Source organism: Manis javanica, chromosome 3 (genome assembly GCF_040802235.1).
Source record: "Manis javanica isolate MJ-LG chromosome 3, MJ_LKY, whole genome shotgun sequence".
NCBI classification, from domain to species: domain Eukaryota; kingdom Metazoa; phylum Chordata; class Mammalia; order Pholidota; family Manidae; genus Manis; species Manis javanica.
The window spans coordinates 62,053,784-62,076,788 of record NC_133158.1 but is presented as its reverse complement, the minus strand read 5'-3'; the positions used below and the strand labels follow the sequence as shown (position 1 = coordinate 62,076,788).

Genomic DNA, 23,005 nt, shown 5'->3' with positions numbered 1-23,005 from the left:
CTTCCTCTCATTGCTGTGTTCCATTTCCTCAATATTTCTGCCCTTTTTAACTCATATTAATTCCCTGCTAGCTGACACACTTGTCCAGGGCTTCCATATGGACAAATCCCAGCCTGCCCACACTTAGTCCAGCGCAGTACAATAAACATAAATAGTACCTACTGTGTGTTGGAAACTAGGCTTTGTGCCAGTAGTAAAGTTCACACTGGCTCCATTTAAATGCTCCAGAAATCTAGATCGCAGTATGACTGGTGCTGTCCATCCCAGATGGCAGTCCTCCTGGGCCATCTTACAAAGTGGATACAGGGAATATCAGCAGTGTCAACAACTGGAACTGGTTTTCTCCCTGTGCTCCCAATTCCTACTCCAGCCTCCATCCCAGCAAGTTATTTCCCTCACTTCTACCTGCAGGTCCAGAGGCAGCCTCTCCGGGGTACAGACTTAACCTTGGCCAGAAGCGTCTATAAACTGCTGGGACTGAAGATGGCTGCAGTAAACTGCCTGATTTTGCAGCTGGTCTTATAAACCTCAATTTTCTTGTTTGCTTTCCTCTACCTCTTCAGCTTCTATAGAACCACAAGTCCAAACCCTTTCCCTGAAAGGTAAACTGTCTGCATTACTCTCCTTTTCAAGAAATTGCACCCCCAGGTTCTGGTTTGCTGGCCTGATTTCTTCTCAGTTCTTTGGCCTGGTTCTCACCTCCCATGCCCCACTTTAATCTCACCTGCCACACAAGACAAGCTGCTGTCCACACCCAATGTGTCAGACTTAGAGCTCTGAGAAGCATCAGAGAGAAGGAGGCAAATGCTTGCATAACATTGTAGAGCATACTGCCTTGGGAATATAAGCCACAGAAAGTGACAGGTAATCTTCCATTGGGAAGGTGATGAAGCAATAAAAGAGAATTAGAAAGAGAATGGCATATGCATTAAATAAGCAGGTTGTGGATAAAATGAAAGTTCCTGTGGCCAGGATTCTCACCTGGCCCTGGTTGGCTAGCTCACCTGGCCCTGGTGGGCAATGCATTGCTACTGACTGTATACAAAGAGCTCTGCCCAGTGCCCTGGGCAACATGGTGGCACAGCTGCAAGGCTGCAGGAGAGCAGAGCAGAGGCTGGAGTGGTGGCAGTGCTGAGGACAGAGGCCTGGAAGATAGCTGTGTGGGCAGAGAGGCCCAGAGGACAGCTGTGTGGGACGGCTGTGCAGGCAGAGAAGCCCAGAGGCAGAGACTGGCTTGCTGCATGCAGACTTGCTCTGAGTGGATGAGATTTTAGTGATTGACCTGCCACCGTGGGAATAAAGTTGAGTATAACCCTTTCACCCCAAGAACGTTCTACTGTCATTTCTTTGGTCACATTGAACCCATAGTGAACTTACCCAGGACTGAAACCCACTGGCAAGACACAGGTATTCACAAGTTCTCTGATATATACAAAGCTATAAAAGACTAGATTGAAATGTGGTCAACAGAATGAAAGGCTGAGAAAAAATGAGGTTTTTGGAAATATCATGTGATCTACAATTTCAGAGCTCATATTAACTAAATCAGAATGGGAAGAGTCCCAGATTAGAATTGACTTCAGAGGGGGAACTCTGATTTTTGTTGCACTTAACCTGTCTCTGGGTTATTTCAATAGCAGAACTGAGAACAATGAGTAGAGTTTACTGACACCAGACACACTCAGTGAATAAAGGGAGTGTTGGCATTCTCAACCATCCATATCTGCCAGTGATCACATGAACTTCACCTGAGGTCACGCAGCAACATCAGATCAGGTTTGTGATGGCTGAAACTTCGTTTACAATGTGCAAAGATGTTTTCTTGGTGGATCAGCTTTCAGCCATGCCATTTAACTCTCCGATGAGCCCAACACAGTGGTAAAGCTCTTCACATCCCCAGACAGGCAGGGAACATCAGCATCACACTCAATTATCATCCTCAGAGAAGAGAGTCCTTTAATGATCTGGGCTGAAACCAGGTCTGCATACTAATGAAAGGTGGCCTTCTAGGATATTAATTAGGGGTGACACTTTCAGGGCAAGCTCGACTTTTCCTAGGATTCCAGTTGAGACCATGTATGGGATGTGAGCAAAATACAGATTAGAATAAGATAGGAAAAGAAGGAACAGTGGAGAAGTTTTTTTTTTAAAGGTGGGGGTTGGACCATGAAAAGCAATCAGGAAGGTTTCACTCCTAAAACCAAAAATACCCAAAACTCAAAAAAGTAATTCAGGTGCCTGTAACTCGGGTGTCAGCTGCCCTCTCCTTTTCATTTGAGATTTAATAAAATTGATTTTGTCCATTTTTTTTCTGTGTCCCAGGGGCAGTCCATACTTTCCCCTAAGATTTCTGAGGATCTCTAGGGTTTGTGTTCTCAACGTTTTTCTGATTGTTTCTCAATCTGCTGAATGTGATGGTTCACCTGCATTTCTTGCCTATGGTTCTTGTGCCTCTCTCCTTGATATGAAAATGTGTCTTGGGACCAGGGGTATTGGTAACACCTGGTCGCTTGTTAGAAATCAGAATCTTGGGCCCTGTGCCAGACCTACTGAATCAAATACTGAAATTTTAACAAGATCCTCAGTGATTTGCATGTATATTAAAGTTTAAGAAGCTCTGCTATACTCAATGCAGACAATGCAATAGCCACTCCATGATTTCCCCAAAAGAATATTAAGAAAAACAGACTTTATTACAAATTTGAAACAATGGACGGGTTTGCATGAAGACATGCCTAGACCTCATACTTGATTACTCTCCACCCCTGTGCTTAGAAGTCTTCAGACCACCTTGACCTGTTGCTTGACTACCTCTTCCCCTCAGATCTCACATGTCAAACCTCATTCTATTCTGCAGAGTAGTTCAGTTCTCCACTCTAACCTAGCTCTGTGTCCGTCACCCCTACCCAACAGAAACTGCCATAGTCACTCTACTTTGAAACATTATTTTTCATCCTGCAGTGCCCATATCTCAAGTATTCATTGTAAAGCAAGATAAGAAGAGTTTAGGTCATTCAAATCCACAGAGCATAAACATCATGTATGAGTCACTACTTTCAAATGTTTTACCAGAATTACAGGCAGTGAATGGAAATTACTCTAATTGGTTTCTCTTTATTTCTCTGGTCTCTTTTATTATCAAGATCAGCCCTATCTTTGATCCCAGACATAGGGCTTTGGCCAGGGCAACCTATTACCACCTCCACCTGGGTTATTGGTTTTACTTGTGGCTTTGAGACAACATCTCTCTGGAACTGGCTACAGTCCTGATCTTACTAAGACATTCTTGGCTGAGGTGTTGGCTCAGTTTTAAATTTTTATTTTTGATGCCTTAGGATAAGGTGACCACGAACAGAGGAAGTCATCAGACTTACTGAGAGTAGGGAGACTGTAAAGAGGTTCACAGCCTCCACATGAGGTGGACGCTGGGTGAGTGGTCTGTATGACACATAACACACATCGGATTAATTTGTTTTATAATATAGATGGCCAGCAGCCTCTAGTTGGTATTAACCAATTTCAATCAATAAAAGAGTTGATAAAAATAGCCTTGAGTTCAATTGAGCATGACGAATGTTTATAGCAAGAAATTCTATTTTCAGCACCTACTAGTGCCAGGCATTGTACAAGGCCCTGAGAAGTACAAATAATTGCAAAATAGTTCCTCTCTTCAAGGAGTATAGTCACAGGGAAAATTTAGTATGGCAAGTCCTAAAACAGATACAAGCACAGCACATCTTATACATGCACAGGTTTCTTCACCTGTCTCGGGTAGTCAAAGAAGACTTCAGGAGGAGGTATCTCCTGAGAATAGATTTTTCTATTCTACTGTGGTAGAGACTGATGCCCTATTTTCATTACACCTTTCACCGTGAACATGTTTATGTTAAGTTTTCTAAGATAATTCTCAATATAATCTTCCTAGAAGCTTTGTAACAGAGTTAAAATGGAGAAGCCTATAGAAACCACAAGGCTTTGATGCAGAGGTGGAGCTCCATGGGAAATAGATTGTGAACTTGTCATAAAACAATTTGGAAAGTGATTACAAGGTAACAGTTCAAGATAGAGTACCCTTATAATTTTTTGTTCCAACTAAGACACTTCTAAGACTGAAGGAGAGGCACTATTAATAATTTCTAGGGAACAGAAAATCTGAAACCAGAAAACTAGAAGAAAATGTAGATGGTACGCTCCTTGACATCAGTCTTGGCAATGATTATTTGGATTTGACACCAAAAGCAAAGGCAACAAAAGCAAAAATAAACAAGTGGGACTACATCAAACTAAAAACCTTCTGCACAAGCAAAGGAAACCATCAATAAAATTCAAAGACAACGTATGGAATGAGAGAAAATATTTGCAAATCATGCATCTGACACAGGTTAATCTCTAAAATACATAAAGAAGTCACACAACTCAATAGCAAACAAAAAAAATCCACTTAAAACAGGGGCAGAGGATCTGAATAGACACTTTTCCAAACAACACATACAGATGGTCAGTAAGTACATGAAAAGATGTTCAAGATCCCTAATCGTTAGTGAAATACAAATCAAGACCAAACTGAGATTCACCTCTCACCTGTTAGAATGGCTATTATCAAAAAGACAAGAAATAACAAATGCTGGCAAAGATGTGGAGAAAGGGAACCTTCATGAACTGTTGGTAGGAATGTAACTTGGTGCAGCTACTATAGAAAACAGTACAGGGGTTTCTCAAAAAATTAAAAATAGAACTGCCATATGACCCAGAAATTCTATTTCCAGGTATTTATCAGAAGAAAATGAAAACACTAACTCAAAAAGACATATGCAGTCACATGTTAATTGCAGCATTATTTATCTAAATGTCCATTGATGGGTAAATGGATAAAGAAGTGGTGTATATATATATATATACACACACACAATGGGACGTTATTCACCATAAAAAAGAAGGAAATCCTGCCATTTGCAATAACATGGATGGACCTTGAGAGCAATATGCTAAGTGAAATAGGCCAGCAGAGAAAGAAAAATACCATATAATCGCACATGTGGAATCTTATAAAAAAAAACTGAACTCATAGACATAGAGAGCATAGACAGGGCACTGGGGGTGGGAAAAATGGGTAAAGCTGGACAAAAGGTATAAACTTATACTTATAAAATAAATAAGCTCTGGATATGCAATTAATTACAGCATGATAATTATAGTTATTTGTATATTTGAAAGTTTTTAAGAGAGTAGATCTTAAAAGTTCTCAATACAAGGATAAAATTTGTAACTATGTGTGGTGATGGATGTTAATGAGACTTGTGGTGATCATTTCACAATATATACACAGATCAAATCATTATGTTGTACACCTAAAACTAATGTTATACATCAATTTTACTTCAATTTTTTTTTTAATAGTAATTTCAAGGACTAGAAGTATAAACTGAGACTAACCTGGATGAGCTGGTAATAAGATTACTCTAGTGCAAGGTCAGATTTCTAGTCATCCTGTATCTTAGTCTGTTCAAGCTGCTGTAAAAAAAATACTATAGACTGGGAGGCTTATAAATAAAAGAAATTTATTTCTCATAGTTCTACAGTCTGGTTAAATCCAAGATCAAAGTGCTGGAAGATTTGGTGTCTGGTGACGGCTCACTTTCTGGTTCATAAATGGCCACCTTCTCACTGTAACAGAAGGGATAAAGATGCTCTCTGGGGTCTCTTTCACAGCCCATTAATGCCATTCATGAAGGCTCTGCCCTCATGACCTAATCACCTCCCAAAGGTCCCACCTCCAAATACCACCAAACTTGGGGCTAGGATTTCAATCTATGAATTTTGGAGGGATACACAGTCAATCTATAGCATCCAGCAAATAGTAAATGCCCCTAACAAACCTTGTCATCACAATTGGTCTTCCCACATCATATTGAGGATGAACTGCTTGTGAAGGATTTCAACAACCTTCTGAAACTTGACATTCATTTTTTGCTTTGAGAATAAACAACTCTTTATTACTGAGTAAGATCCCATCTACATGGATCATTACTTAACATAGAAATGTGACAGGGGGAGAAAAGCTGGGAGAGCACTAGACCCAGCAACACGGGATAGGCACTGGGGAAAGTGACTCAGCTGCAAATGCCAACAGAGGTTCCTGGTCTATATCGTTCTCCAGTCTTAGCCCATAATACTCACCAATGGCTGGGGAGACAGGAAGAGGAGGAGAAGCAAATGGGAGGTTATCTCAGCTGATAGCAGAAACCATTAAAAGAATGGGTGAAAGAATAGCCAAGATATGGAAGCAACCTAAATGTCCATCAGTAGATGAATGGATAAAGAAGATGTGGTACATATACACAATGGAATATTATGCAGCCATAAGAAAAAAACACATCCTACCATTCGCAACAACATGGATGGAGCTAGAGGGTATTATGCTCAGTGAAATAAGCCAAGCAGAAAAGAACAAGTACCAAATGATTTCACTCATCTGTGGAGTATAAGAACAAAGGAAAACTGAAGGAACAAAACAACAGCAGAAGAACAGAACCCAAGAATGGACTAATAGTTACCAAAGGGAAAGAGACTGGGGATGATGGATGGGAAGGGAGGGATAAGGGCAGGGAAAAAGAAAGAGGGCATTACGATTAGCATGTATAGTGCATGGGGGACACGGGGAGGGCTGCGCAACACAGAGAAGACAAATAGTGATTTTACAGCATCTTACTACACAGATGGACAGTGACTGTGAAGGGGTGTGGGGGGGGGGACTTGGTGAAGGGGGGAGCCTAGTAAACATAATGTTCTTTCTGTAATTGTAGATTAATGATACCAAAATTTAAAAAATTGTAAAAAGAAAAAATGACAATGCCCTTGAAGGTAAAAAGAAAAAGAATGGATGAAAGGTGAAACTCAGCAAGTCAGAGCAGGAGCGCAGTATCTAGATGGTCCTAAGATGGTAAAGCCTAGTCACAGCCTTGAGTTAATTGAGGTTCTGCCTGGAAAGACCTAAACCTCAAATCTAATTGGTGGTACTGGGGCACCGGATGATAGAAGAGTGTCAACTACAATGTTGATTTGAAATATATTTTAAAATATGTGCTTATAATAAGTCCTTTTGAATAATAGTGGTAATAGTTAAGATGTATTGAATAATGATTTAGTCACTGTTCCAAGTGCTTCACATTTATTAAGTCATCGTAATTTCACAGTAACCTTAAATGCTGGGTACTCTCATAATCCTTGTTCCACACTTGAGAAGCAGAAGATACAGGAAGCAACACATTCACCATTGCTGCAGTGCTCTCTCTTTAAAGGTGGACTTGAACAGCTCTTTAAAAGCTATGCCACTTATTTAATACATGAGGAAGAATTGGAGATACATAGATAATGAAAATTCATCCAGAAATGGTGAGAATTTTAAAGATCTCTGCATTTACATAATGCTAAGCTTGGTGTATTATTCAAAGTACATACCTTACTTAATACAACAGTACATACACTATGGTTCACCTAGAACTTGTGGATGATGGAAGAAGCAAACTGGCCCCTATTTCTCAACGAGGTCTGGTAAGGGACAGAAGTTGAAGGAAACTTTCTAATAGAAAATCACCTCTTGTGAGAAAAGCTCACAGCTCCAGAGAGAACTATACTGCTGAGAAACAAGAGCAAATTCAGAGCAGGTCACTATGCTCTGGGACCCTGGAAAGGTATCTACCACCCAGCAACTCAGATTATAATCTGGTAACCTGTTTGTGAGGAATATCAGATTATTGTTAAAGCATATTCCAATAAACTAGAGCTCCTTGCCTCAGGATGAATGTTTTTAATTTTGAATGCTACTTTGAATTGTTTATCATGAGAATGTTTAATAATGCAATGTGGTTGCAATACAGGCATGCACCATAGTGATGGGCAGAGGCTGAATAATTGTCTGGGAAAAGCCTCTCAGCTAAAGACCAGCAGGAGCACGCTGGCCACTAAAGGAAACACTGCAGTAGGAGAGTGGAAGAAAATAGCCGGAGGAAGACAAGAAGAATCAAAGAGAGTGTCACACAGAGAAAAGGCACAGCAGTTCCTTTCTCTTTTAAGTCCTTTATAGAAGGCCATCTGATGGATGTAGTAGGTTTCTATATTACCCAGGGGTCCAAGCAACAACTAAAGATATGCTTTCTGCAGAAGAGCTGGGGAACAAGTGGGCTCTGGAAGGACCTAGATAATGCCTCTCACTGAGGACCAGGAAATGTGCCCAGAGACATCAGCCACACAGAAGAGCTAAAGAGCATCACAGTTGGCCAGGCAAGATATTTTGGCTTCTGTGTGAAACTAGTGTTAATTGTGTGTTGTCCCCAAATAAAATTTCTAATTAACTAATTATTTGATAAGAAATCTCCTCAATTCTTAAGAGTACTGAAAGAGAAAATAAAGCAACAGTATCCAGGGTCAATGAAGTAAAATGCCTGAGAGTCTTTTGTAAAAGGGCTCTGAATCAAGCGGCAAACATTCATATTAAATGATATTATCAGATATTCTCCAGAAAATGTCCTAAATGGGGGCCTAGATTTCCTGCTAAATAAGGACTTTTCCTTCTCATGAGACTGAAGAGAACTAACAGGCTGCATTCATTAATTAGAAAAGTGTGGCAGGATCTCTCTCAGACCTTTCTAAGAGAGACTGCACAACTGCAATGAGGGAGGAAAGCATGTGACATCTGCAGATTCTTGCTAAGAGCCATATCATATTAAAATCGCCCTCATTCTCTCCTTTGATATGTGGGTTTCTATAAATAAAATTGGAGGAGCTAAGCCTTTTGTAAGCCAAAGAAGACAAAATAAAATTGTAACTGGATGTCATAGCAGCCCACAGTTTCAACCCAGGATAAAGAAATAAAAGGAATCAGCACCTCTATGCCGCTTTGCTAGATGTTGCACATTTTCACCAGGCTGCCTGATAGAGGAGAAGAAAAGGCTGGGAATGGGGATGCTCTTTGTAAAGAGCCTCTGGAAAGGGCATCTCAGCATGACAGTGAGAAACCCTGTTGGTTCGCTATGGGAATTAAGCAGCTGCATTGTATGAATCTATAATTCCAGGGAAGTGAGAGCCTCATTGCCACAAAGGGTAGAAGCTTTAGAGGCAAAGTCACTCTTAATCCCTAAGAGATTTGCAGCAAAGGATGAGCTGTTGTCAACCACAACCCCAGGGGCCCCTGGCTTGAATTCTCAGGCCAGACCCCCACAACCTGGAGTGGTTTGTACTCTGCAGTGACGCTAGAGACCAGTGATGCTATTTCTCTCCTCTTACTCTGTGAAGAACTGAACTTGCCTCAGCTGATGCTATACCCAAACACAAGGATGAGGCAAAGGTACAGCTATGGCATGAGATTTAAGGTTAGGGCATGAGGATACATAGAGAGCCCAGGCTAGTAGCAAGTCCCTCAAGGCCAACACAGTCACAATCTCAGAGGCAAATGTGATAAATTGCCAAAATTCCAAAGGTAAAGTGTGGCAGCTAAAATGGTTTAGAGAGTTGCTATAGAGATACAGACATATTTATCATCACCTCCATGGATGAGGATCAGGATTCTGCAAGCTAATGGAAGGAAAAAGGTCTTCCCATTCATCTAATCTACAGTTTCCTCCTGAGCATCATGTCAAGTAGCAAGGCCAGGAGAAAAACAGAACAAAACATGTAGACCATACTTCTGCTTCTGACCATGACACTAACTGAAACCAAACTAATGCTCTCACAGTAATCAACTGTAAAATTGGATGAACATATGAAGTAAATGTTTTCAGGTGTTGGACAAGAAGCAGCAAAAAAAGAAGGGAAGCAAATGGGGTAAACCCTGTAATTTCCCTGGATTTCTGTAGGAAAGCAATTTGTGAGCCATAGTTCAGGACAATAAGTTCATATGGGGCATAATGGACTTATCACCTGGAGAGACAGAGCTTGGAGATCAGGACCTCAGAGGAACAGAATTTGTGGAGCCTTCCTCTAGAAAGAAGGGAGCTTCACAGAACCAGGAGAGCAGGAAATCTGCAAAGGCATCTTAACAATTTGAACAAAGATTAAGCTGGATGAGAGCAGTTGAGGCATAACAGATAACAGCTACTGGGGATGAGATCTGAGCACTGAGTGGAGGTTGTAGAGGTCACAGAATGCACACAGAGACATGGGTGTTCCAACCAGTCAATGTGAAGAACTGTCACTGCACAGTCTTGTTCCCAAACTTAGGAGAAAAGCTTTCAGCTTCTCTCTGTTAAGTATGATGTTGGTTGTGGGTTTGTCATATATGGCCTTTTTTATGTTGAGGTATTTGCCCTCTATACCTATTTTGTTGAGAGTTTTTATCATAAATGGGTGTTGAATTTGTCAAATGCTTTTTCAGCATCTATTGAGATGATCATGTGGTTTTTGTCCTTCTTTTTATTGATGTAGTGGATGATGTTGATGGATTTTCAAAAGTTGTACTATCTTTACATTCCTGGGATGAATCTCACTTGATGATGATGTATGATTCTCTTGATGTATTTTTGAATGCGGTTTGCTAATAGTTTGTTGAGCATTTTCACATTTTTGAGTATTTGTTGAGTATTGTTCATCAAAGATATTGGTCTGTAGTTTTCTTTTCTTGTGGTGTCCTTGACTGGTGTTGTTATTAGAGTGATGCTGGCTTCAGAGAATGACTTTAAAAGTATTCCCTCCTCCTCTATGTTATGGAAAATTTTAAGAAGAATGGGTATTAGTCTTCTCTAAATGTCTGATAAAATTCAGCAGTGAATTCATCTGGTCTGGCAGTTTTGTTCTTGCATAGTTTTTTGATTGCCAGTTCAATTTCATTGCTGATAATTGGTCTGTTCAGATTTTCTGTTTCTTCCTGGGTCAGTCTTGGAAGGTTGTATTTTTCTATAAAGTTGTCTATTTCTTCTAGGTTATCCAGTTTGTTAGCATATAATTTTTCATAGTATTCTCTAATAATTCTTTGTATTGCTATGGTTTCCATAGTGATTTTTCCTTACTCATTTCTGATTCTGTTTATGAGTGTAGGTTTTCTTTTTTTCTTGATAAGTCCTGCTAGGGGTTTATCTATTTTGTTTATTTTCTCAAAGAACCAGCTCTTGGTTTCATCAATTCTTTCTATTGTTTTATTCTTCTCAATTTTATTTATTTATTCTCCGATCTTTATTAAGCCCCTCCTTCTATTGATTTTGGGCTTCATTTGTTCTTCTTTTTCCAATTTCAATAATTGTGGCTTTAGACTATTCATTTTGGATTGCTCTTCCTTCTTTAAATAGGCCTGGATTGCTATATATTTTCCTCTTAGAACTGCCTTTGCTGTGTCCCACAGAAGTTGGGGCATTGTGCTATTGTTTTCATTTGTCCCCATATATTGCTTGATCTCTGTTTTAATTTGGTCATTGATCCATTGATTATTTAGGAGCATGCAGTTAAGCCTCCATGTGTTTGTGAGCCTTTTTGTTTTCTATGTACAATTTATTTCTAGTTTCATACCTCTGTGATCTAAGAAGTTGGTTGGTACAATTTCTGAGGCTCTTTTTGTGGCCAATATGTAATCTATTCTGGAAAATGTTTAGTGTGCACTTGAGAAGAATGTGTATCCTGCTGCTTTTGGGTGGAGTGTTTTGTAGATGTCTGTTAGGTCCATCTGTTCTAATGTGCTTTCAGTGCCTCTGTGTTCTTATTTTCTGTCTGGTTGATTTGTCCTTTGGAGTGAGTGGTGCGTTGAGGTCCCCGAAAATGAATTCATTGCATTCTATTTCCCCCTTTAATTCTGTTAGTATTTGTTTCACATATGTAGGTGCTCCTGTGTTCGGTGCATATTTATAATGGTTACTCTTGTTGGACTGACCCCTTTATCAGTATGTAATGCCCTTCTTTGTCTCTTGCTACTTTATTTTGAAGCCTATTTTGTCTGATACAAGTACTGCAACTACTGCTTTTTTCCCCCCATTGTTTGCATGAAATATCTTTTGTCATCCCTTCATTTTTAGTCTGTGTATGTCTTTAGATTTGAAGTGAGTCTCTTATAGGCAGCATATAGATAGGTTTTGCTTTTTTATCCATTCTGTAACTCTATGTCTTTTGATTGGTATATTCAGTCCATTTACATGTAAGGTGATTATCGATAGATATGTACTTATTGCTATTGCAGGCTTTGGATTTGTGGTTACCAAAGGTTCAATGGCAACTTCTTTTCTATCTGACCATCTAACTTAACTTGATTATTATGCTATTATAAACACAATCTGAAAATTCTTTATTTTTTCTCTCTTCTTTTTCTTCCTCCTCTACTCTTCATATGTTAGGTGTCATATTCTGTACTCTTTCTGTGTCCCTTGACTGACTTTGTGGGTAGTTGATTTAATTTTGCATTTGGTTAGTAATTAATTGGTCTACTTTCTTTACTGTGGTTTTATTTTCTCTGGTGACAGCTATTTAGCCTCAGGCATACTTCCATCTAGAGCAGTCCCTTTAAAATACACTGTAGAGACAGTTTATGGGAGGTAAATTCCCTCAACTTTTGCTTATCTGAAAATTGTTTATTCCCTGCTTCAAATTTAAATGATAGTTTTTCCAGATAGAGTATTCTTGGTTCAAGGCTCTTCTGTTTCATTGCATTAAATATATCATGACACTCCCTTCTCACCTGTAAGGTTTCTGCTGAGAACTCTGATGATAGCCTGAGGGGTTTTCCTTTGTATATGATCTTTTTTCCTCTCTCTGGTTGTTTTTAATACTCTGTCCTTGTCCTTGATCTTTGTCATTTTAATTATTATATGTCGTGGTGTTCAGAGGTCTGTGCACTTCCATGGCCTAAGAGACTATTTCCCTTCGCAGATTGGGGAAGTTTTCAGCAATTATTTTCTCAGAGACACTTTCTATCCCTTTTTCTCTCTCTTCTTCTTCTGGTACCCCTGTAATGTAAATATTGTTCCATTTGGATTGGTCACAGAGTTGTCTTATTATTCTTTTATTTCTAGAGATCCTTTTTTCTGTCTGTGCTTCTGCTTCTTTGTATTCCTATACTCTAATTTCTATTCCATTTACCATCTATTCTACCTCTTCTAATCTGCTTTTAAATCCCTCCATTGTATGTTTCATTTCAGATATTGTATTTTTCAAAGTTTCTATCTCTTTCTTGAAGTTGTCCCTGAGATCTTGAATATTTTTCTGTAGATCTGTGAGCATGTTTATGATTTTTATTTTGAAATCTTTATCAAGATTGGTGATTTCAGTTTCACTGAGCCCTCTTTCTGGTGTTTGAGGGGTTGGGGTTTGAACAAGGTTCTTTTGCAGCTTTTTATCCCTAATGAATAATATCGAATAATAACTTAGTGTAGGCGGTGCCCTCTAGTGCCCAGGAGCTCTACTCTCTGGAGCATCCCAGCCCCTGGATCAATGGCAGGGGTTGCAGGTGAGTGGTGCAGGTGGCTTCCAGGAGGAAAGAGGTCTTTCCTGCTTCCCAGCCACACTGCCTGCCTCCGCTGACAGGGCCAATGGGCCAAGCACACAGGGAACAGCCTCTGTGTTACACCCCTATAGCTGCCATAAGCAGGGCCACCCTAAAGCTGGCCTGTCACAGTGGCAAGGGCAGCAGGATTGCAAGCTGGTGCTAGCCAAGAGGAAGTAGTGGCAGGCTGTGTATCCCAGTGGGGGGACCTCAGAGCTGCATTGCCAGCCGGGGAAATGAGTGCCTGAAGCTTCTGAGAGTTCATAACCTGCTGGGCTGAGTGTGCTGGGAAGATTTTTCCACCTATCCTTTCTTCTGAGCAGCAAGTTCTATGTAATCCTTGCCCCTGAAGCAGCCCTCTTGCTGTTAGGAAGTCTTTCAAAGCACCAGCCTTTTTTTGTTTTTTGTCCCAGACGCCAGTTGTCTGTACCTGTTCTCCACAAGTGGCTGGGATCTCAGTCTCTCCAAGTATTATGCCCATCTTTGCTTTCCAACCCCTCTAATCTCCAGAGCACCATGTAATGTGGGTTCATGTTCCCAAAGTAGATCTCCAGGGCTAGATATTTAGCAATCCTGGGCTTCCACTCTCTCCCCACTCCATTTCTCTTCCTCCCAAAGGTGAGTTGTTATTGGGGGAAAGCTTGGGTCCCACTGGATCGTGGCTTTGCTACTTCACCCTTTTCTGGGAGGTCTTCTCTTTTCTCCAGATGTAAGCCATCTGTTTCAGTCTTCCTTCTGATCACTCTTTCAGGATTAGTTATATTTACTGTATTTTCATATTTTATGTGGTTTTGAGAGGAGGTTTCTGCCTCACTTCTCATGCTGCCATCTTTTTTCCTCTCCCTATATAAGGCATCTTTAAAAAATTAAATTTAGCACAAAAAACAACCAATAACCCAATAAAATAAAGGGCAACAGATGCCAATAGCACAGATAAGGAAATGTTTCATATATATATATATGAAAATAAGCTTACTTCACTCCTAATAGGAGAAATTCAAATTAAAACACTACCAATATACTATTTTTCACTTATCTAGCAAAACCCATGAGTCTAATCATACACCCTTTTTTGAGGCTACAGGAAAATGTTTGTTCTTGTTTTCAGCTGGCAGATAGGCAATGGAAATCTCTAGTAAAGTTACATTTGCATTTATTCAACCTACAATTCTTGAACTTCAATTACCAATATCCTGAATTCTGTTTTAATCTTGAAACATTTTAGGGAACATTTTTAGGGTAAAGGTAGAGTTGGATTGTTCCATATTTGCTTGGTAGAGGAGATATAATCTAGGGGTTTGACTTGTCTATTGATACAGGATAGTGGGGAAGACACTTAGAACTCTGTTCAGTAATTTATGCCAGAAAGATTTTCAAATGCTGTTTGATCAGGAATTGATCAAGGCTGACTGACCTGAGCTTATTAAGGGCCAAGACCCCAGTGAGGAGCATCAAAACAAACAACTTGAATTTTCAAATCCCTCCCATCCCTTCTGATAACTATGGAATACAGGTTGTTCTGGTAATGGCAGAAGTTTAATATGGGAGAAGATCATAAAAATATCAGGTATCAGCAAACTATGGCCTGTGGTCCAAATCCAGCCAGCAGTCAACCCAATTTTTTTTTTGTAAATAGAGTTTGATTGATACATAGCCATGCTCATTCATTTACATATTGTTTATGGCTGCTTTTATGCTACAAGAGCACAGTTGAGTGGCTGCAACAGAAACTGGTCCACCAAACCTAAAATATTTACTAACTGGCCCTTTATAGAAAAAGGGTTCCAATCTAGGCTCTAAAGAAGCAAGGGACTTGAACTTCACAAAATTCTGGGACAGTTTGTTCTATGAGCAGGTCCTGATGTGTTGCTTCTCTCATGACCATGATATCCCAAAGCAACAAAAGGTCATTCGGGTCTCAGGGGTTGCTGTGGTCAAAGAGCTATCTGGCCTGCAGAATCTCAGGGAGCAAATATTTTCAGAGGCACCAGTCACAATTCAGAGACCCAACCAGGGCTCCCACCCTCCTAACAATTTACTGCATGTAGAGTGTGATCCTGGGGAATTTCAACCCCAGGAATTCTGAACACAGGGAGAGTTCTCTTACCAACCACTCTAACTAGCTGAAATACAACATGCAAAGAAATACCTCTATCTCCAAAGTATTGGGCTTCCAATTCGGTCCCAGAATGAATAAACAACAACAAATACAGACATGGAACTTTGGAAATGTGAGGATTCTGAGAAGCAGGACTCTCAGGACAGGGAGCTGCAGCCTTTTCTCTGAGCTTGCTGATTAAGGCAGAAAAGTCTTATTTACATATTTTCTCCACGTCACACCCCCTATTCAGGCTGGACAGCTACTCTCACACAAACACACACACACACACACACACACACACACACACACACACACACACACACACACACACACACACACACACACACACACCTTTCCCCACCCAGGTACTAATGATTCCCTCAACTTCCTCGCACACAAATCTCTAAACTCTTGTCTCTTCCACCTGCAGAGCTAGCGCTCCAAGGTCTTTTAGTTGCCTGGACACAAAGCCCCCACAGAGGATGCATCCTGCATTGGTCATTCTGCTGTTCAACACACTTTGCCTGCATTCTAGTTCATGGGTCTGCCCCTGAGGGAGGGAAGCTATCAGCCTTCAGGGCTATCTACAAGTCACTGTCCTAGTACTGCACGGTGGCTGGTGCCCATAGAGAGTCTGCCCTCCTGAAGACTGCCCACTGCCCACTCTCCTCTCCTTGCCTCTGTGGCTATGGACACCCACACAGACAGTCATAGTGGTGGGACACTGAGCTCTGTGAAATTGGCCCAGGTCTGCCTGGCTCTCTAAATGGCTTGGGCAAAACCTTCAAAGTATTCGAACTTAAATGGCAATTTGATTTTCATTAGTTCTCTGCCCCTTTATTGTATCTTCTCTACCAACTCCTCTACCAGCTCTTCTGAGTGTAAGGTCTTATCATTTCCTCTTCTCCTCTTCTAACATCCAAACTGAGGTGTAAGCATAACTAAGGATGATTCTGCTCTATTAACTTCTTCCCTGGCCTGAAGAGAGGCTGGCTGCAGGACGCACTTTCTCCAAGTATACCTGCATACAAGGACATAATAAGAGGGGTTCTCCAGCGGCCTTCTGCCAGCTCCACTATATTAGCAGCGATCACAGAGGCATCTCTGGTCCCTAAACAGCCCCCAGATCTTGGTTCAGTGCCACCCATCTCAGGAACTAAAACCAAGAGTCACATGTCCCCCATACCTGTGACTGGGAAACCACCACCTAGCATTAGGGTCTTTAACACTGACAAACCAGAAGACCAGATAATAAAGATTCTCCACTACAGAAAGTACCTCTAGCTTGTGCATGTGGCTCTCAGTCTCTCTCACTCCCCTCAGTCAACCCTGTCAGCTACATCACTTACTGTCTCCCTCTGTACCACTATCTTGATGTTTCCTAGGTGACACAACCCTGAGAAGGCTGTGAGCAATTTTAAAGATGAAGCAAAGTGCTTGCCAATGAAAACAGTTGAACCCAGCTCTGCAAGAGCTCCTCCCTCCTCCTGACCGGTTGGGAGTGGGTCACTATGCTTGCAAGTCAATACCAGCTCACCTTTAGGCCACAGGGCAAACTTCATGTCCAGTGCTCTCAGGGCTGGAGTTACTATTTTTCTCCTATCTCTATTACATGGCAGATGACAAGAGGAATTGATTCTCACTGATACAGTCAGGCCTTTTCCCCTGGCCATCTCTTCCTGCCCCATCACTGCTACCTGGCCAACATCCCTCCATTCCCCCCTGCCCCACTTCCCTTCCCACACCTGCCACACTGCTGAGGTGGGAGAGGACTTTCTCACCACAAATGTCCCAACAATCTAGCTTGGTCCTTGTTACAAACTGAACTGTGTCCCTGAGAAATCCATATGTTGACATATTAACCCCCAATGTGACTGTAATTGAAAATAGGGCTTCTAGCAGGTAATTAAGGCTAAGTGAGAGCATGCAAGTGAGGTCCTAAGCTGACAGGACTGATGGCCTGTGAAGAAGAAGTAACATCAAACTCTCTCTCCATCCACCATATGAGGGCTCAGTGAGAAGGGAGATGTTAGCAAGTCAGGATAAAAGGTCTTATCAGAAACCAGCCCTGTGGGCACTTCGATATTGAACTGCTAGCCTCCAGAACTGTAAGAAAATAAATCTCTGTTGTTTAAGCCACGCGGCCTATGGTATTTTGTTACAGCAGCTTGAGCTGACTAATACAGTCCCAAATAGGATGGACTTACCTTGCCACTTGCCTCTAGCACACTAGGTGTTAGGTTTGCAGCCCTCTACCCTCAGTTTGTTACAGTCCCTTCTACAAGGAGTTGAGAGAAGCATCAAGTGTCATACCTGAAACAGTTCACCCCACCTTGCCCACCCAGCTTTGTCCAGAGTCTTAGCTGTTAGTTACCTGGTGCCTCTTGACTATTTTCCTTAGAAGACCCATTCAGTCACCACCGAAAAAGGACCCCAGTCCTTGACTTACCTGCTAGGAATCCTTCTCAGGAAGGAAGATGGCAGTGTGCTCTGCAGAACGCTCATTTCATACTGATTATCTCCTTCATTTAAAGGTTTCTTTCCCTGTATATCTCTGTTCTTTACTCAATCTTTCTTTGTCTTTTTTAAAATATCCTTTTATTGCTCTCTCTCTGCCTCATTCCTAAAGTCTGTCTTTGTCTCTTACTCCCAACCATTCCCTTTTCTGCTCCTTTCCTTTCTTTCACCCCTAATATTAAAGTACACTTTTAAATTATTTTTAACCTAGTGAATAAGTTTTGTTATTTAGTATTAATTTGGTAAGTAAATAAGTCAAATGTCATATGTGTCTTTTTATATGAAAATAAGCAAATAAAAACAAAATCACTTGAACTTCTCTATTCTTAGACTATTCTTTTTTACGGGATTTATTACTAACCAACATTTCTTCGTACTACAATTGGGGAGTTCAATCAAGCAGATCATTTAACCCAAACAATTATACTACCAGCAGCAGGAGGAGTGACCAGGGTCTTTCACCTGGGGAAAGGTGCTGCCAGAATGCAGCACCTGTTGGCTCCAGTCACTTGGGAAGAGCTATGACAGGCAAAGTGAATGGAGAAATATTCAACAGGCTTTCTAACTAATCAGCTTTCTGAACTGAGTTTACACCCAACTGAGGAACTCAAATGTTCACCCTCACTCAAAAGACTGTTTTGTTGAAAAATCAAGAGATAGGGGAGGCTGATGAGTTCAAGGATGACCTCAATCTATTAATACAGTGACCAGAGGATCTCACAACTTGGGTATAAACATGTTGGATTTTGTGATGGGAAATGGCCCAAGAGAAATATCTAGCTGACCTATCAATTTGTTCCTAGCTCTCAGAAAAGACATGAGCAAGTGAGATGTAATTTGGGAGAACACAGAAGCCACATACATGGAGAACTTAATGTTAAGCATTTCCAACCTGATGATTTATGCAGAGCTCTGCTGGGCACTCCTTTGTTTTCCTAACCCATCCATGCCTGTCCTAACTCTTTGATTTGCAAGTGACAAAAACTCAGGTCAAGTTAGAATCAGTAGAAAAAAATAAACAAGAAAGGAACTTATTGGCTACATAACCAAAGAATCTACATAAGTGTTAACAGAAACACAATGTGAAACACGCTCATAATTTAAAAATTGTTTGAAGACACATTTAAAAGTTTCTAAGATCCACACGGAATTAATTTTAATAATGTATTTTTAACCCAATATATCCAAAATTCTCCTTTCAACATGTATTCGGAATATTAAAATCATTAATAAAACATTTCACTTTATACACACACACATACACACACACACTAAGTCTTCAAACTCTGGTGTGTATCTTGCATTTCCAGGACATTTCAATTTGTACTCATCCTATCTGAAGTGCTCAGTAGTCACATGTACTGCTGGCTACCATATTAGACAGTACAGGCCCAGAGCAAGATTTTCAAGTATGACTGGATCCAGGACTACAAATAATGTGGTTTGGGCTTTCTAATCGTTTTGCTTTTCTTTGCATATTGGGCTCATCTTTTCCAAAAATGATACCTCTATTTGGCCAAGATGGCCTACAAACAGTTCCAACTTACTTAGAGCTCAGTCACAGAGGGAAAAACAACAGCATTCGGATAGTTTTGATCAGTCCTGCTGATACCATATAATCATCCAAGAGCCAATCACTGAGCCCAAGGGAATGGAGCCAACTCTAACCTACACTGTCTTCAGTATCTCTGGCAAACAGTGGTCTGACTGCTCAAACCTGGTCACGTGTTCCTCTCTGGACCTAGGGATGCAGTGAGAAGGCTGGTCAGCCCCACCTGAGCCACAGAAAATCAAGGAATATGGGTCCCCAAAGGAAGGGACGAAGTACAAATCACTTGTATGCATTAAATGCCACATGACCTGGACTTAGTACCAAGGCAAGGGGAATTAGAAGGTCAGGATTGATAGCTGACTTTCCTACCAGTTCCTCTTTTTCTACTTACAGCATAATCACTGCAGCAGGAAGCTGAATTCCCACTGAAATTAAAGGATCTACAGGCTCTTTCACTCAGCTTCTCAAAGCGTGTGTCTGGATCTCTCCCAGGCTAACTTGCGTGGGATTCCTCTGAGAAGCTAACCTTCCCTGTACCTCCATTCAAGCCTTTGGACCTTCGATTTCATTCCGACCACTTGCCTTCCTTTATTCGTTGCAAACCGGTGCCCCAGCCTGGAGCTTACATTTGCTCTGATGCTTAGGACCAGTACTCTCCCACTCAGCTTCTCATGCAACTTGCACCGCCCTTGGGAGGCAGCTTCAATCCTCACAGCTGTGCCCTGACACAACTCCCAACACCAGCAATGAACAAAAGTCAGGAGAGGCTATAGTATGAAGGTAAGAGCACAGCCTCTGGAACCAAAATGAAGCTAAGATTCAAATCCCAGCTCTGCCTGTTAGGAGGTTGGGCAAGTTGTTTAACCTTTCTATAGCGTCCATTGCCTCATCTTCAAAATGCAAATAAAGTAAGACCTATTCGCCAGGCCTGTGTTATAAATTAGATATGTAAATACACGTGAAATGCTTAGAAGAATCTCAGGGAAGCAGAACCGCTATGCCTGATTTCGAAGGAGAGTTTTACTATAGGGATTAAACCTTAACACAACTGTGGGGAAAGCTGGGTAAGTAAAGAATTCCAAGGGGGAAGATGGAGGATCAGAGAAAAACTGCTCATCAAGAACCTCAAAGACTACTGCTAGGAACACTGCTGTCCCCAAATCTGCAGGGGCCTGAAGTGCTGGCTCAGAAGAGCAGGCAATTGGGGAAGACTCTGAACCAAAGCAGAGGAAAGCAAGGAAAACTGGAACTCACGACCAACCCATCTCTCACTGTTATTAACCCACACTTCGCTGGAGACCCACAAAAGAAGAGGTTAACCTCCACGCAGCTGCCACCTGCCTACCGAACTTACCCAACTCTGAGAAGCTGATAGAGATCAGGTGGAGCCGGATGAGCCGCAGGCCCGGATGCTCTTCTCAGCCAAGAAAGTCAGAGCAGGCGAGGAACCACAGCGCGCGCCGCCCTGCCCGCGCCCTCAGGGGAGCTCGGGCACTTCCGCCTTCCAAATCTCGCGTGCATGTCTCCCACGGCCAGACCTCACCCAGAACCAGGAGAGGAAGGGCTCCTGGAGAGAGGGTCCCGGTTTAGCTGCGGCAACATCAGCTTCGATGGTAAAAGCGCACAAAGTGTTAGCTATTATTATTATCACTGTTGCCATTACTGTGTGGGGGGCTTGTGTCGTTTTTTTGTTTGTTTATATCGCACTCCATGAGAGTGTAAATTCCCTGAGGGATATCTTAGTACAACTTTATACACAGCTTACAAGAGCTGTCACGTTATTTACCCCACATAACCCAGTTTCGTAGGCGAGGTGGGTTTTATGGCCCACAAAACGGTCACAGAGCTGGTGAGTGAGTGGCAAGGCTGCAACTCCATGGCACGCCTCCTGATCGCCGGCGCAGGGCGCCCCGCTGCACCCTATTGCCTCTTGGACCACACGGTGGCAGCACAGGGCACAGGGCGGGCGCTCAACGGAATCGGTCAACTCGCCTTTAATTTACAGATGTACATCAATTAAACAAGAATGTGGTATTCGTGACACCGTGAAACTGGGAGGTTTGTGGGATCAGTGACATTACTAACCCGTCACACCTCATATGACCGCGGAAACCCGAAAGTTTAATTTTTAAAGGATGCAGTTCCTACAATTTGCAGCAAGTGTCGCCCTAGAGCTACTAAATAGTCAATGCCTGAGACCTAAAAGTATTAAGAGAACTGGTGTAATAATACACATCACGTAATGCAGGACACCGGCTGCCTTTTAACCTGGACAAAACAGTACAAAACAAGAAGGAAAAAGAAAAACCATTGCACCATTTCATGTTACAGATATATTTTTTTAGCTGAATAGTTCTCCCCTCTCTACCCACCCTTGGCTATCAATCAGGAAGTATGTTTAGGGCAACAGCTGTGTGCAAAGTGCTGGGGAGTGACGGGATGTGAAAGCAGATTTTTCAAAAGCAGCCCTTGTTCTGTTAAGTTTTGATATCCCCAAGTCCATCAGTCAGAATTCGTGTCTTCTCCATGAATGCTACTGCTAATGACACTCTGTTCCCTCCCTGCTTTCTCTGCTTTTACTCAAAAATCAAGTTATAATGAAATCTACTATCCTTAGGTTTGGACAAGCTGTTTCAAGGCTATATAAGACCATTAGAGATAATAATGACCTTATATTTGTTTAACCCCTTATACTTTTCAAACTATCTTTTTTTCATACTTGTAGTCTCATTTGAAAATAACTACCTTGCACAATGAGTAGAGCAGGTGTTATTGTACTCATTTTAGAAAAGTAGAACTAGGCTAGAGAGATTACATCAATTGGCCAAGGTTACACAGCTGGTCAGCAGAGTACCATATCTCCTGAATCCAAGACCAGAACACTCTCCTATTGTTGAAAAGGAACCAGGGTGTTATGTGCATATTAGTAAACTTGTGCATGTTCCAACCCAGGCTGATTTTGACCAAAAGAGGATAATCAGCTTCGATGGTCTCAATAGCTACAAATCCATAAACTCCAGTTTATCTATAACCTAAAATGATAAAGAATGGAACTTTCTGGTTAGTTGAGAATGCCACACTTACCTAGGAAACTAAAATTTCATATTCTTTCAGATAGTTATTTGCCCTATCTTTTCTGGGGAAACAAACACAAGAAATTATCCACTGAGTAATCCATTATAGTATTATTTATAATAGAAAAAATATAAGTAACCTAAGTATCTTGCTGTTGAAGAATGCTTAAAACAAGAGCTTCTGAACTTTTTTGACTATTGTATATACACACCAAACACACACTTGCATGTATATATACAGATATCGATAGATATATATAATTCTGAAACAAAAGCTTGATGAGACAATGCATATCTTTACTGAATAC

At 41.3% G+C, this 23,005-nt stretch overlaps 1 long non-coding RNA gene across 1 annotated transcript in view; it reads right to left on the bottom strand.

The window, feature by feature from the left end:
- LOC140848159 (uncharacterized) overlaps positions 1 to 21,098 on the bottom strand; it is a 165,694-nt gene extending 144,596 nt beyond the window's left edge. The window contains exon 1 of the long non-coding RNA XR_012128711.1: positions 20,978 to 21,098. This is a non-coding gene — a long non-coding RNA (uncharacterized lncRNA). The remainder of the gene's footprint in view (positions 1 to 20,977) is intronic.
- Between the last annotated feature and the right edge of the window lie 1,907 nt (positions 21,099 to 23,005).